Genomic DNA, 15028 nt, shown 5'->3' on the forward strand with positions numbered 1-15028 from the left:
ATTAAGAAATGGTTCCGTACAGTTCTTCAGCTATATGCTCCCACCCTCGAGTATGAGCATAGGGCGGCCAATGGCCGGACCAAGTCTGACAAAATGGAGCAAATAAATTAAATAGGACCACAAATATGAGCCGCATCAATTATATCTTGTTAGATGTCAGATTGTGGCATGGAATGTTGAACATGGTAGTTGGGTCGACCACCGATAGTGACCACAACCCTCTTGAGCTTGGTATGACATCACCGTGGGACACAAATCCTGGCCATCCCCACAAAAGACTTTCTACCAGGGAGCATTTGACAGACCAACAACAATAGGCGACTCAAATGGGCACGTGTAGCCACCGATACCTCAAAACTAGAAGCTTTGAGGGGTAAACTCCTAGAAAGTACCATTGAGCTACTCAGCCAACTTGAACAGTATGATGGGTTTCCAAAGATTACGACCTGCCACACACACTTTTTTAATCAGGTGGCATCATACTTTAGCATTCCCTTTAGGCCCCAAAGCAAACCGAAATCAGCTAGATCCCATTTCTCCTGGTTTACCCAGGCGTGTCGAAAATTAAGATCTCAATTGACCAATGCCATTAGAGCAAACGTTACGTTGGATCTAAAAGAAGTAAGGATATCCTACAAGAAAGCACAGGCTAAGGCCAAAAGGACTGGGAGCAGAATTGATGGCTCCAGATGAAGGATGCTTGCTAGAGTAAGGATTCACAACAATTTTGGCTTTTGGTGACCAGGGGTGACACAGATAAACCAAGGCCTAAGACCAACAACATTGCCATTTCCTCCTGGCATGAGCACTTCTCCGCAGTATACACTGGAATAGGAGCCAAGGACAACGAAAGATTTATCGCCGACTGCAGGAGTCCTTGGACCTCTGAGTTTTGTTACTTAAATAAAAAAATCACACAAAGTATAAACTCAGTGGTTAGGAACAAAGCGTTGGGGCCTGATGGCGTACCCGGCGACGTTTTTGATCATGACACCGTCACCTGGAACAAGTATATTTGAGCTCTTGCTAATGTAATTGCTGTTGGGGCCCCAATCCCACCCTCGTGGAAGGAAGCCAAGGTTATTCTGGTCTTTAAGAAGGGCAATCGCTCATTACCGTCCGATTACAGGCCCATTAGCTTGATCGATGGTGCCCAAAAGGTCTTCTCCTTTGCACTTCTTACAAAGATCACAGCTTGGATGGAGAAGACTAACATCCTATCCCCATTCCAAGAAGGATTTAGAAAGAAAGGCAGCACCATCGATCAGGTTTTTCGATTCCCATTATTGGCCTGGAAAACAGTCACTATAGTAAGGGGCAGTCTCTATATAGCATTCATCCACTTGAAGTTGGCTTTCGATCTCATCCCCAGGCACAAACTATGGCAAGTTCTGCAGGAGCTGAGTCTCCCTCCCCTAATCCTCGAGTTGGTCATTTGTCTCCATGAGGATAATTTTGCGAGGGTTCGCTGGGGGGATCAAGGACAGCTGACAGATCTGATTAGTGTTGACAGGAGTCAGACAGGGCTGTGTGTTGGCTCCTATCCTGTTCTCGCTTTTTATAAATGAAGTGGACAACCATCTAGCAGACACACCCATAGATGCCCCTACTTTGAGGAGCATTAAAATAACAACCTTGCTGTTTGCAGATGACACGCTGTTGGTCTCTAAGACCCTCAGTGGTCTTCAACTGCTGCTGGATCGGTTTGATGCTGTCTGTGGACTGAGAGGCCTGGAGGTCAACACATCGAAAACAAAACTTCTTTTGATGAACCCCACAAATCGTTTAAAGGGAACTTGACTTTCGGAGGGATTCCCCTTGAGAGAGTAGCAATTGTCTACTACTTGGGTGTGACCCTCTCCGGGCAAATGTCCTGGAAGCACCACATCACTAAACGGATCCTTCAACAGAAGCAGATCACTGGGGCTCTGATGAAGGAGCATAGATGCTCCCAGTCAAGACCAATAGCAGCGCCACTACAGATTTACGACCACAAAGCAGTGGGCTCCGCTCTGTATGGGGCTGAACTCTGGGGATTTGATGACCTGGATTGCCTCCTCATTACTGAGAACAAATTTCTGAGATCCCTCTGTTCCCTTCCCCAGGGTACCCCGCTTCTTCCTTTAAGATTAGACATTGAGGACAAAACACAACTTTGCCCCCTACTTTTTTTGTTGCACCCGAAATCAACCCAAAAACTCTCTCATTTTGCTGCCACATCCGATGAAGTTTCTAAACGTAACTGCTTTAATAAAATCGGGTGGTTTTCTAAAGTCAGGGCATTACTCACAGCAATGTGTGATGTTAAAGACCCCTGCCTACTACCAGGCAAAGGGCTGGTTAAGACTCAATATTGGAATTGAGTGGCCGAGTCCAATATATCACACTCGTCTGGAGGCCGACTCACAATACAATTTATGGATTTCAAATTCCAAAGTGCATACGAGCAATACATGGAGGCCATCACGATTCCACAGGCTAGGAAGCTCTATATCCAATTCAGATTTGGATCCATTCCTGTGAATTCCTTTACAGCCACGTGGCGACGACCTTCATCTGCTCAAATGTATTGCCCTGGCTGCCCTTTCATATTTTCTTTGCCTGTCCGATGTATAACTCCTCTAGATGTAAATGGTTAGCACCCATCTGCAGATTGTTGGGAACACGATGTCACCAAGAAGCGCTGCGTATCCTAAAATCTGATACAAGACCACTAGTTGCTTGCGCAGTTGCAAAGTTCCTTGGGAAAATGTGGATAATCAGAAGGCATGCATTAAAGATGTGATTTGGCTTGCCTTATGGTTCATCCCTTTCACTCTCCAAACCCTCTAAATGAGAGTTAGGCAGTAACGCTGGGCCTTTGCAAAATAGTACAAGGTTTTATTCTTTTATTGCAATTCTACAGTGGGATCCCTATTGCACCGAAACAGGGCTTTTATCTTGGCCATATTAATTTGTATCACTTTTAGCTGTTATCCTAACTACCTTTTTATCTGATTGATATATTCTTTATTAACGATTTTAGAAATGTATTTAGTGCATTTTTGACATGTATTCAAACGTGAAGATTCTTATTGTAAGCATTTGCACTTTCATGATTGTAATATATATAATGTATTATTCCCATGAACTCAATTGTCTAACTCTGTACTGTATGCATTTGCACTTTTATGGTTGAGACGACCAAAATAAAGTTTGAATGATGAATACCATATTGTATGTTCGCAACTTTGGCTCAGTTGGCCGTGGAAGAAGTTTTTAATCTGTGACTGCTTTATTGTCAAATTTAGACACACCCATATAGAGGGAACCCTCGTTCACATTTCTTGTCAAGGGCCAATACATCCAAGATTAGTGAAGCTTTTGCCTATGGGTTTTTTATAGACATTGGAAACTAGTGCAGTATGAACCAGTACTCCATTCCAATCCTTATTCACCTTTGCTATCCACTGCTTATCTTCCTACTGTCAAGCATTTCTCATTGCTTTAGTTTGACATCGAGTGGCCCATTGATAGCAGGCTTAACCTGTGAAAACTTGCTGTCATTTTTTGATATTGCACTTTGTCTGATTCAATAAGCCTTTTAAATTTGTTGCCTGTTTCAACATGTTTGTAAACTCTAACTATGCTTTTTGTTTTAGGTGTGATCTTCTGACTCTGTGCCTTTTATTGGCAGACAAAAGCAGTTGGTTTTATTGCACCCTGTATTTATTAGACATAGTCTGGTCTATGGTTTTGCCCCTTGCATTAAGTTTGAGAGTTACATATGCTTACTTTCCCAGCCAGTTCATGTGGCTCTTATATGCACCAGTATACTGTACCTTGGAAAACATTGTGTGCTTCTTCTTGATTTGGAACTTTTTAATTCTGTATATGTGTCTGTGAATTGTAATGGATTTAATTAACCTCACAATTAACTCTTTATGTCAGTTCTCTCAGATCTGTCGGAGATTAACCGACAGTCAAGGCCTGAGCCGAACTTCAGGCGTATTGCTCTTTAACCTTTGAAGTGGGTTGCCTACCTTAATGCTTTTCTGCCAAATAATTTTGAGCTCAGGTCTTTCACTATATCTAATAGACCCAAGCCACTGGAGTTGCTAGCCGGTTTAAATATTTCTGTTTCTTCTTTTTTGACTTTGGTCAACATTTGTTAAGATGGAACATAGATGGTGTAACTGCTAATTTAAGCCTGGAAAACTGTGTAGACTACATTGATATGTTAGATATTGTCCTGCTACAAGAAACATGGACCGACAACGATGTATATTGTGAAGACTTTTACTGATATACACTCCCAGCTTTTTCTTCGGCATCAGGCAGGGATAGGGAGGGTCTAACAACCTGGTTTAAAGCAACCCTTGATTGTTCCATGTCATGGTGTTGTAGTGTTTGCTGGACCCTTGCATAAAATATAATATACTCTTAACATCTCACTACCTTATTCATTCAGTTGGCACTCTGATGCATCTTGCTCTGTGCTGAAAGGGGTTGGATATTCGAAGGATAGGCACATACCCAATGAGGACCAGGAATAGGATAACTGAAACTAGCCCAATTAACATCCCATTTATCAGCTCTCTAAGTACATTGATAATCCAATTAATGTTCACTTTCAAGGAATGACGAGACAGAATAGCAGAGTCAGGATATATATTTAAAGTTTTAGTTATTAATTCATAAAGAACATTTGCATTCAATAAAATAGCATACAGCCCAAACAACCAATTAGGAAAGGATTTAATGAAATATGCCAAGCCTCTGAGATTCAGGGAGAATATGATAGATGGACAGGGAAATCTTCCTCAGCTGAGGCAGATTTAGACACATACAGCATATGTGTCAATAGGATAGGAAGCCAGATGAGTCTTCTAAAGACTCTCAGGAAAGATCAGCAAAGTTCCATGTAGCCAGTCCAGTTCGCCAAGACAGTAATCTGTCTCAGTCTGTAACAACAAGAGTCACAACAGCATCACAAGAACCCTTCATCAGGGAAGGTTCAATCTGCGTCAGGACACCGGTCAGCAGCAACGAGTCCTAGTGCCAACAGCAGAACTGGAATCTGAATCAAAATATGAAACCCATATCACAAAAGGCAGCTACAGCAGTTCCCCCAAAGTTATGCAATTATACTCAATAGGTTTCCATGGTGACACTCCCTGGCATCACCAAATTGCCAGACCACTCAGTTCTATTGGTCAGCCCGAAATAAGATGTTTGTGATGTAGCACAAACAAGATACAAATTCGGATAATTTAGTGGATAAATGATGCAGTTCCTCATGTTATGTAAGTTAAAGACACATTGAACAATGACACATTGAAGATGATGACATGAGGGTTGGAAAAGGTCTGTTTCCATACAGCTGTTCCAGAATGTATCAGTATTTGCTGCAAGTGCACTATTCAGTACGGAGATGTCAAAAGAAACAGTGATCATTTCAATACAACTCATTATATCACAAGAAATTACAATATGCTTAAGAAATATTCAGTTCATGACTTTACCGAAAAGGAAAAGGAAAAATGAAGGTCTACATGAAATTTGGCTAATATATGACAAGATCATGTTAAATTGTGAATCACACGTTAATAGGGGAACTAGCATACAACTTTAGAATACATTAATAAACATTTCAATCTGATCATAATTAATGCATGTAGGTATAGGGTACTCATAAAAACTATTGTAGGTATCAACATTATACATATAAGAAAATGCATATTCATTTTTGTTGTTTATATGTTATTCGACTGATACATATATAAAGAACATGTCAAAGAGGTTTCATGAGAACACATCTAAAATATAGTGTTGCAGGACCTACCTTTCTTTTGTCATTTTCAGTGCCCGCGTTATTACGTGAAATAAAATTATGGATAAATTCTCGCATGAAAAACAAACCACATCCTAAAAATGTCTTTTAGTCTTATTAAATTCACACTTATATAAGAATATCCAAGTAATTAGAAGTTTTTCATTTCTATACCTTCTTAGCACAAATAAGTGAATAAATTACCATGTCTTACTTAATAATTACATCTATTAATTTTCAAACAAACAAATATGTCTCTAATCTACCATTTCTACTGCATGCTTTTACGGTGCGGTATATACATTATATGTGTATGTCCTTTTTCGTAACATGGAACTTAACACATGTTGTGATAGTTTGCATAAAAATTATCATAATAATTTCTTGTGTTAATAAAATCTTTTGATGTAATTTCTGCTCTATCAATGGTCAGCAGTTGCAAGTAGGATTATTCAGTAATTTTACCTTAAATGGTTTTATAACTTTAGTTTGGTTTTAATAATTTTTATACTGACAATATACCTGTTTTGGGCTAGGTTACCTTTGTGTTGGTAGTGGGATTTTGTCTTTATCACCATTACTTAACCCCTTCAGCCTGATGAATACCCTGGTTAATGGTCTAATCCAGGATTTAAAGAGTGATTAAACTGTATAAATATTTGCTGATTTCAGGCCTCATCAATGCTTTAGAGTTGATAGGCTCTCTTGATTCCAAAGTGCCAACATTTATAGGAAGTGGGTGTAGATTACAGCTTTATATCAAGGAATTTAACAAACTATATGCGAGAGGGGGTTTATACAACCTAGCATAAAAAGTGACCATAATCCTCATAGAATCACTCTAGCAATCCCTAAAGGAAGACTTAAGAAGACTTAAGAAAGTGGTAAATGATTGCAAATTTATCTATGAAGGATAAAAGTGTAGGCTGGTGTAGAAATACGTTAATATGGGCAATATTTTGTACAGCTTGATTATAGGCAATCAGGATCCGGCATATTGTTGCCTCTCATTGGACCATAGTCCACTCTTTGTTGTGGAGAACAAGAGCTATGGGGCATATTTACAAGGAGGCGATAATAAATTATCGCCGCTTTAGTGGCCGTTTTCGGCCGAAAAGCGGCGATAATTTTATCGCCTAATTAGCAAGGTCACACTAACGTGTGAAACCTTGCTTTAGCGTGGGGATTCCTAACGCCCAGCTTTGCATCTCTAATGAGATGCAAAGTGGGCGTTCCTGACCTGACATGATAGGAGAAATGTCGCTAAGCGACATTTCTCCTATCATCAAGCCCCACGCTATGAAACATAGCGGCAGGAAAAGTAGCGATAACCCCTGTTATCACTACTTTCCTTACGCCTGCTTTAGGACTGACTTAGCCATGATATCCTATGGAAGGTGGATATCATGGCTAAGTTTGTGAGTTCCTATCAACAAGCTAACGTGAGATTATCGCTGGGTTTCCAGCGATAATCTCACGTTAGGCAGTTAGCGTGAGGATTTTTATCGCTTTTGAGATAAGCGTTGCTAATAGCACGCTATCTCAGCGATAAAAATCCACGCTAGCCAGCGATAATTATCCTAGCGCTAAGTGCGCTTAACGATAATTATCGCCGGTTGTTGTTGATATGCCCCTATATTTCTAACCCCTAAATATAATTCAAAAGACAATCATGTAGCGTGGTTTGACAGTGTTTGCTGCAGTGTGAATGTGAGGTTTTAAAAGGCCCTGAATTCTACCCCTGGGAATAGAGAAGAGCTTGAATTTGCTGAAGGTAACACAAATTGGCCCTGAAAATAGGAAATACTGACCTTCAACTAGGTATAAGGGAAAAATTGGTCTATTCTTGTAAGCATAAAGATACTAAGTTGTTTTGGAAAATAGCCAACTCAAATTAATTTTTGACAACTGCAAAGAAAGCATTAGGGACAAATAGCAATCCTGATTAATGGGTAGCTCATTTTAAAAAGATGAATTGCCTTCTAGCCAGCATTAGTGACATCTTTGGCCTGGAATCTCCTCTTCTTTCCATAAATATAGTATTTTTATTGGATGAAGTTGTCGCGGTAATCAGTAAATATTCTTTCAAAAAAAGCACCAGGAACAGATCAGGTGCTGATTGACCTATGCAAGGAAAATATTGAGTTTTCGGATTCCCTCCTTACAAATAATATTAAAACCACTTGCTATTCTGGACTTCTGCAGACTTGGCATATGGCGATCATTGTCCCGGTTTTCTAAAAAGGGACCTATCAGGACCCTACAAGTTACTGTCAAATCTCACTATTAAACTCTATGGTAATAATCATTTGGGAGTTATCCATATGTTGATACTCTATACCACAAAATCTGATATCATGTCAGATATACAGTATGGGTTTAGGACTGGCCTGGGGACACTGGTAAAATACTTCAACTTACATCTGTTGGTAGGCAAGTATGCAGTTGCACAACACAGTTCAATACATCTAGACTCTATTGACATTTCAAGTGCACTCAATGGTGTCAACAGATCGAAGCTGTTGGCCATTTTACAGTCCTTAGTGGGGGAATATTTGTATTTTTTTCAAGCCCTTTATTTCTATCTGTTCTCCTATGTAAAGATTTTGTGCGAATGGGAAATGTACCAAATCATTCAGTTTCGCCCATGGTGAGCAGCAGGGCTGTGTGTTAGATCCAATTTTTTTTGTTATATATCAGGAGTCTGAATGTAGCCTTAATTAACAAAGGGAGGGAAACTCCCGTTGTTTAAAATAAGATGGTACCTGTTTTATTGTATCTGGATGTTGCCGTTCTCATAGCAAGAACCCCAAATGGCTTTAAGATACTTATTGATGTTTTGTGGACTGCATGGAGCAATTCAATTTAAAAACGAATGGTTCCAAAACATACATCATGGCCTGTGGCCGAAAAAAGTCTGGCTGTCTATCCATTAAGGGAAAACCCATTGAAAAGATCCATCAGTTCCCTAATTTGGGGATAACTTGAACCCTTAAAGTTCATGGGCCCCTTTTCTTTCAATTAGGTAATAGTGATTTTATCAGTCTGTTAGATTTATATTTTACTTGGCCTCTAATATAAAATAGAAGCAAATTGCTCCTCTATTGGAAATCTACAAAAGCAAATGTATCCCAATGCTGACTTATGTTGCTGGTATCTTGAGGTACAGAGATGTTGGCAGCCTGCAGGTAGAGAAATTAGGGCATGCTGACGTACACTGTGTAGACCAGTGAGTAGCCCGCACAATGCCATACATCCAGAGCTTGCATTGGACTAGTTGAAGAAATCAATCAAATTAGCCCCTCTCTTACTAGGGTTATCAATCAGGTGTTATTACCTGTTCCTGCTGGATAAAAATATAATAGATGACTGTTTATCGTGTGATTTGGGAACTTTGATTCTTTGGCTTGATGTATTATGACAACCACTTCAAAACTTGGCAGACCATTTATCTTTTCTAAGACAATAGAGCTAAGGAAACCCGATTGAGTTTGGCTTATAAAAAGCTTTTGGGGTACAAGGCAAAATGAAAGAGAAAGGGTGGAGCTTCTAAAATCCTCTAGTCAGGGTTATGGCTGATTCAAACGTCATGGTTTGGAGCCCTACTTGGACCTGGGACTTCATTGCAATAATATTTACTGATTAGGGCGACAACTTCATCCAATAAAAATATTATATTTATGGGAAGAAGAGGAGGCTCCATTAAATTGTAACACTGCTTTCCTTTGGACCAGTTTGATACCGCAGCAATCTGCGGTGGTCCCTGTGAGGAATTCTTTTATCAGACTCTGCTACGCTTTATGTTTTTTTTTGTTGCAAATTCTACCAGCCGTTTATGGAGAGCTTTTTAGTTCCATTATTTAAGATATTGCAATGCAGGAGGAAGCAGATCAGCTTTATATTTTTATTTGCAAACACTCAAATTGGCCGAGGTATACTTCAGTGGGGCATATTCTCAAGGATCTATCGCCGAGTTATCGGCACTTTATCGCAGCCAAAGTTGCAATAGATTTATCGCCCCATTCACAAGCTGGTGCTAACAGCCCATATCACCAGTTTACCTGCGATAGCAGTCACAAAGAACATCGCCACAGATGACCCCGGCAACTAATGCTAATGATATGCAGAGTAGGCGCTCCAGTGCAAAAAGCCGCGACAACACCACTCCACAACATTCTCAACGACCAGCCAGATCGGCGATAACATAACGGAACATACGATAAGGTGCATTAGCATCAGGATTTTAACACCTGCTCTTACCTGGTGTAAAGTCAGATGACAACCGGCACCAGACAAGGGAGCACAGCCCATAGCCACAGATGAAGAACAACAGATGCCCTGGAGCAACTGAACATGCAGCCCGGAGCCCCAATAGGGCAAAAAACCCACCGCCACCACCCCCAGGACCCCACACTCCCCCAGGGCCCTACCCTGGGCACCCCCCACCCCCTTTGAACAAAGATATGCACATAAACTCTACGAAATCATGAACCAAACAAGTTGCACAATCACAACACCTAACATACATGTGTGGTCAGAAAAAGGGAAATCATACATTCATCTCATAATATCCAAATAATGCGTTTATTTCAGAATAAACCCAAAACAACAATTCTGAAGAGTCATGGTGGGTCTTCTCAGGACATTCTGTAAGTCACAGCCTGCAAGGCAGAAATCTAGATAAGAAGGTCATCAAAGTACAGAGAGCGAAAGAGAGAGAGAGATAGGGATAAGGAAAGAAAGAGAGGGAGAGAGAGAGAGAGAGCGAGAGAGAGAGAGAGAGAGAGAGAGACAGAGAAAGAGAGAGAGAGAAAGAGAGGGAGAGAGGGTGCTGACACTGCGGACCCAGGCCTCACTGCTAACCTGCTGCCACCGGTGTGTCTCCAACCACGTGCCGGTATACACTGCAGTCCCCCAGGTCCCTTATTTGAAACAGTTTCCAAAGACATGTATGGCAGAGTCCATACAGTTGCACATGCCATCATCGCTTGCCCGCCCCTGCACACACAGGCTGTTGCACTGCAGCCCCTCTCGCCGCCCAGTGGTGAATGCCCGCCCCTGTGCAACCAGGCCTCACTGCTCACCTTCCACCACCAGCGTGTCTCCAAGAGGGCCCACCATGTGTCAGTGGGAGCTCCAAACCTGGGGCCCACGACCATGGCACCCTCCACATCATGCACCGCGGGCCAGCAGGTCACACAATTGTTAAGCGCACTACATACCCGCAAGGGTCTCAAGGCGCTGGGGGGGCCGCTACTGGTTGAAGGTCAGCAGGTCTTGGGTCTGTCGTAGGCTCAGTGGGAGGGTGTTCCATGTCTTGGTGGTGAGGTGGGATAAGGATCTCCCGCCGGTGGTTGTTCTTCGGATGCGCGGGACGGTGGCGAGTGAGAGGTTGGCAGAGCGTAGCTGGCGGTTGGGGATGTAGAAGGAGAGTCGTCTGTTGAGGTAGGCTGGGCCGGTCTTGTGGAGTGCCTTGTGTGCGTGGATGAGGAGCTTGAAGGATATCCTCTTGTTGATGGGGAGCCAGTGTAGGTTGCTCAGGTGGGGGGTGATGTGGCCATGGCGTGGTACATCAAGGATCAGTCGTGCCGAGGCATTTTGGATGCGTTGTAGTCATTTGATGAGCTTGGTCGGGGGTCCCGCGTAGAGGGCGTTTCCATAGTTGAGTCTGCTGCTGACGAGGGCCTGGGTGACTGTCTTTCTTGTATCTGTCGGGATCCATCTGTAGATCTTGCGGAGCATGCGGAGGGTGTTGAAGCAGGAGGAGACAGCGTTGACTTGCTTGGTCATTTAGAGCGTTGAGTTAAGGATGATTCCCAGGTTGCGTGCGTGGTCGGTGGGTGTCAGGGCTGCCCCCAGTGCCATCGGCCACCAGGAGTCATCCCAGGCTGAAGGGTTGGAGCCGAGGATGAGGACCTCCGTCTTGTCCGAGTTCAGCTTCAGGCGGCTGATCTTCATCCAGTCGGCGACAGCCTTCATTCCTTCGTGGAGGTTGGCTTTGGCGGTGATGGGATCCTTGGTGAGGGAGAGGATTAGTTGAGTGTCGTCGGCGTAGGAGATTATGTTGAGGTCGTGCTGTTGGGTGACGTGTGCGAGCGGGGCCATGTAAATGTTGAACAGTGTCAGACTGAGGGAGGATCCCTGAGGTACGCCGCAGATGATCTCGGAGGCTTTGGATCGGAATGGGGGAGGGGGACGCTCTGGGTTCTGCCAGAGAGGAAGTAGGTGGTCCACTCCCGAGCCTTGTCTCGGATCCCTGTGGCGTGGAGGCGTGGAGGCATGCACGTAGTGTGCGGTGGCAGACAGTGTCGAAGGTGGCGGAGAGGTCTAGGAGGATGAGTGCTGCGGTCTCACCGTTGTCCAGCAGGGTTCTGATGTCGTCGGTGGCGGCGATGAGGGCAGTCTCAGTGCTGTGGTTGCTGCGGAACCCTGACTGGGAAGGGTCCAGGATTCTGTTTTCTTCGAGGTATCGGGTTAGCTGTCTGTTGACGATCTTCTCGATTACCTTGGTCGGGGATCGGGAGCAGAGAGATGGGCCAGAAGTTCTTGAGGTCTCTTGGGTCTGTCATGGTTTTTTTGAGTAGGACGTTGATCTCGGCGTGTTTCTAGCTCTCTGGGAAGGTCGCGGTCTCGAGGGAGAGATTGATGACATTGCGCAGGTGGGTGCAATGGAGCTGCTTGGGTCTGACGGAGAGCCGGAGTGGATTGTGCTCATGGTCTTGATGGTGTCATCGATGCTCATGCTGGCCCAGGCTAGCAGGGGATCGTGGTCGATGATGTGTGGGGAGTCTGTTGTGTTGTTGTCTGTTGGGGCTGTCTGGGTGTTGAAGCTGTCGTGGATGTCTGCTATCTTGCGGTGGAAGAAAGTTGCGAGCGAGTCGCATAGGGCTTGCGACGGCGGGATGTCATTGGTGTTGGAGCTGGGGTTGGAGAGTTCCTTCACGATGTTGAAGAGCTCCTTGCTATCGTGTGCATTGTTGTCGAAGCAGTCTTTGAAGGAGTTAATCTTGGCAGCCCTGATGAGGTGGTGGTGGTTGCGGATGGCGTCCTTGTGTGCTGCATGGCTGTCCGGAGTCTGTTCACTGTGCCATTTCTTCTCTAGTTTCCGGCAAGCTTGCTAGGAGGCTTGGAGTTCTGGGGTGAACCAGCTGGCCCTCTTGCTGGTGTCTCTGGGGGGTTTCTTCAGCGGGGCGAGGGTGTTGGCGCAGTCCTCGATCCAGCATCTGAGGCTATGGGCAGTGTCATCGGTGTTGAAGGGTTCGGTGGGTGGGCTGAGAGTGAGGTTTGCACGTAGTTGGTCTTTGATGATTTTGCTCTAGCAGCGGCGGGGGATCAGTTGGGCGCAGTGGTGTGTGGTGGGTTTCTGGAAAGTGAAGTGGATGCAGCGGTGGTCTGTCCAGGGGAGTTTGGTGGTGTGGTTGAAGGAGACGTGCAGGCTTGAGAAGAAGACGGGGTCGAGCATGTAGCCGGCGGAGTGGTTGGGCGTTGTGACGAGTTGCCTCAGTCCGAGGTTGGCGAGGTTATCGATCAGGGTTGCAGAATTGCTGTCATTGTTGTTCTCAAGGTGAAAGTTCAGGTCTCCGAGGAGGATGTCGTCGGTGGAGGTCAGGGCGTGCGTGCTGATGAAGTCAGCGATGGAGTTTCTGAACTGGGGGCGTGGTTGGTTGACGAGGGTGCCTCTGAGGGTGGAGTTGGGGTCTGTGTGGATCTGGAAATGCATGTGTTTGACGGTGCTGAGAGTGTCGTCTGTGCTAGTCGAGACCCTGATGCTGTTCTTGTGGATTATGGCGATTCCTCCTCTGTCTCCTTTGATGCGGTCTCTGCGGGTGATCTTGTAGCCATCTGGGATGGCTATGGCGATGTCGAGTGCGGAGGAGTCGTTCATCCACGTCTCTGTCAGGAAGGCGACGTTCGGGGATGTTGTGTCAAGCAGGTCCCAGAGCTCGACGGCATGTTTGTGTGCGGAGCGTGTGTTCAGTAGTATGCATCGGAGGTGGTTGAGGTCTTTCTTGGCGGGTGGTTCGTCGGCTCTGAGGCTGGTTTAGCTGCAGTTCCGGCAGGTGAAGGGACCATGTGTGCGTTTCGGGGCGGCCTTGAAGCAGGTGTGGGTCCACCCAGAGTTGAGAGCGTCCAGAGTGCTGGCATCATAGTGGCGGCGTTCCTCGTGGCGGGTGCGGGGACCAGGGGTTCTGGCGCTGGGTGTGGTCCAGGCACGGACCGGCGCAGACGGCTTGCCTTAGGCGTGCCTTTGGCGTGCCAGCGGCGCGGTCGCGCAGCGGACGGCATATATGGGGAGGTGGGAGGGAGGAGCAGCTGGGAGGCGGGGGCAGCGAATGGGCAGTCAGGGGGGCGGGCCGCAGTGGATGCAGCGGTGCGGGACGATGAAGGGACCAGAAGGCAAAAGGGCACAGAAATACAGGGGCAACAAGGGAGCAGAAGCAAAAAACGGGCACAGGGTTACAGGGGCAGCTTAAGGAACAAAAGGCAAAAACGGGCAGAGAGACACAGGGACAGCGAGGGGAACAGAGGGAAAAAAACAGGCACAGACCAAGTACAGGCAGTGGGGGAGGACAGAGAACAGCAGTCACAGACACAACGATGACAATAAAGGCAATACAGGCAATACTGTGAATACAATAAATAGCGGAAGATGAACAAACCTACGGCCTACCAATGGCCACCAGGGATGAGGTGCAGGTGGTAGCCTGCTGGTGGAGGAGGGCCTCGAACTTCCTCAGCAGCGGCAGCTGGGGCAGGGACACACAGGCGGTGCTGTGCGGAGGGGGAGCGACCTACCTGGTAGGGTCAAGGGTCGCTCTCCTCACCGCGCAGCGGCTGGCATATATGGGGAGGTGGGAGGGAGGAGCAGCTGGGAGGCGGGGGCAGCGAATGGGCAGTCAGGGGCGCAGGGCCGCAGCGGTGCGGGACGACAAAGGGACCTGAAGGCGAAAGGGCACAGAAATACAGGGGCAACGAGGGAACAGAAGCAAAAAATGGGCACAGGGTTACAGGGGCAGCTTAAGGAACAAAAGGCAAAAACGGGAGAGATACATGGGGACAGTGAGGGTGACAGAAGGAAAAACCGAGCAGAGAGACACTGGGACAGTGAGGGGAACAGCGGCAAAAAAACTGGCACAGACCAAGTACAGGCAGCGGGGGAGGACAGAGAACAGCAGTCACAGACACAATGATGACAATAAAGGCAATACAGGCAAT

Source organism: Triturus cristatus, chromosome 8, assembly GCF_964204655.1.
Source record: "Triturus cristatus chromosome 8, aTriCri1.1, whole genome shotgun sequence".
Classification (NCBI taxonomy): Eukaryota; Metazoa; Chordata; class Amphibia; order Caudata; family Salamandridae; genus Triturus; species Triturus cristatus.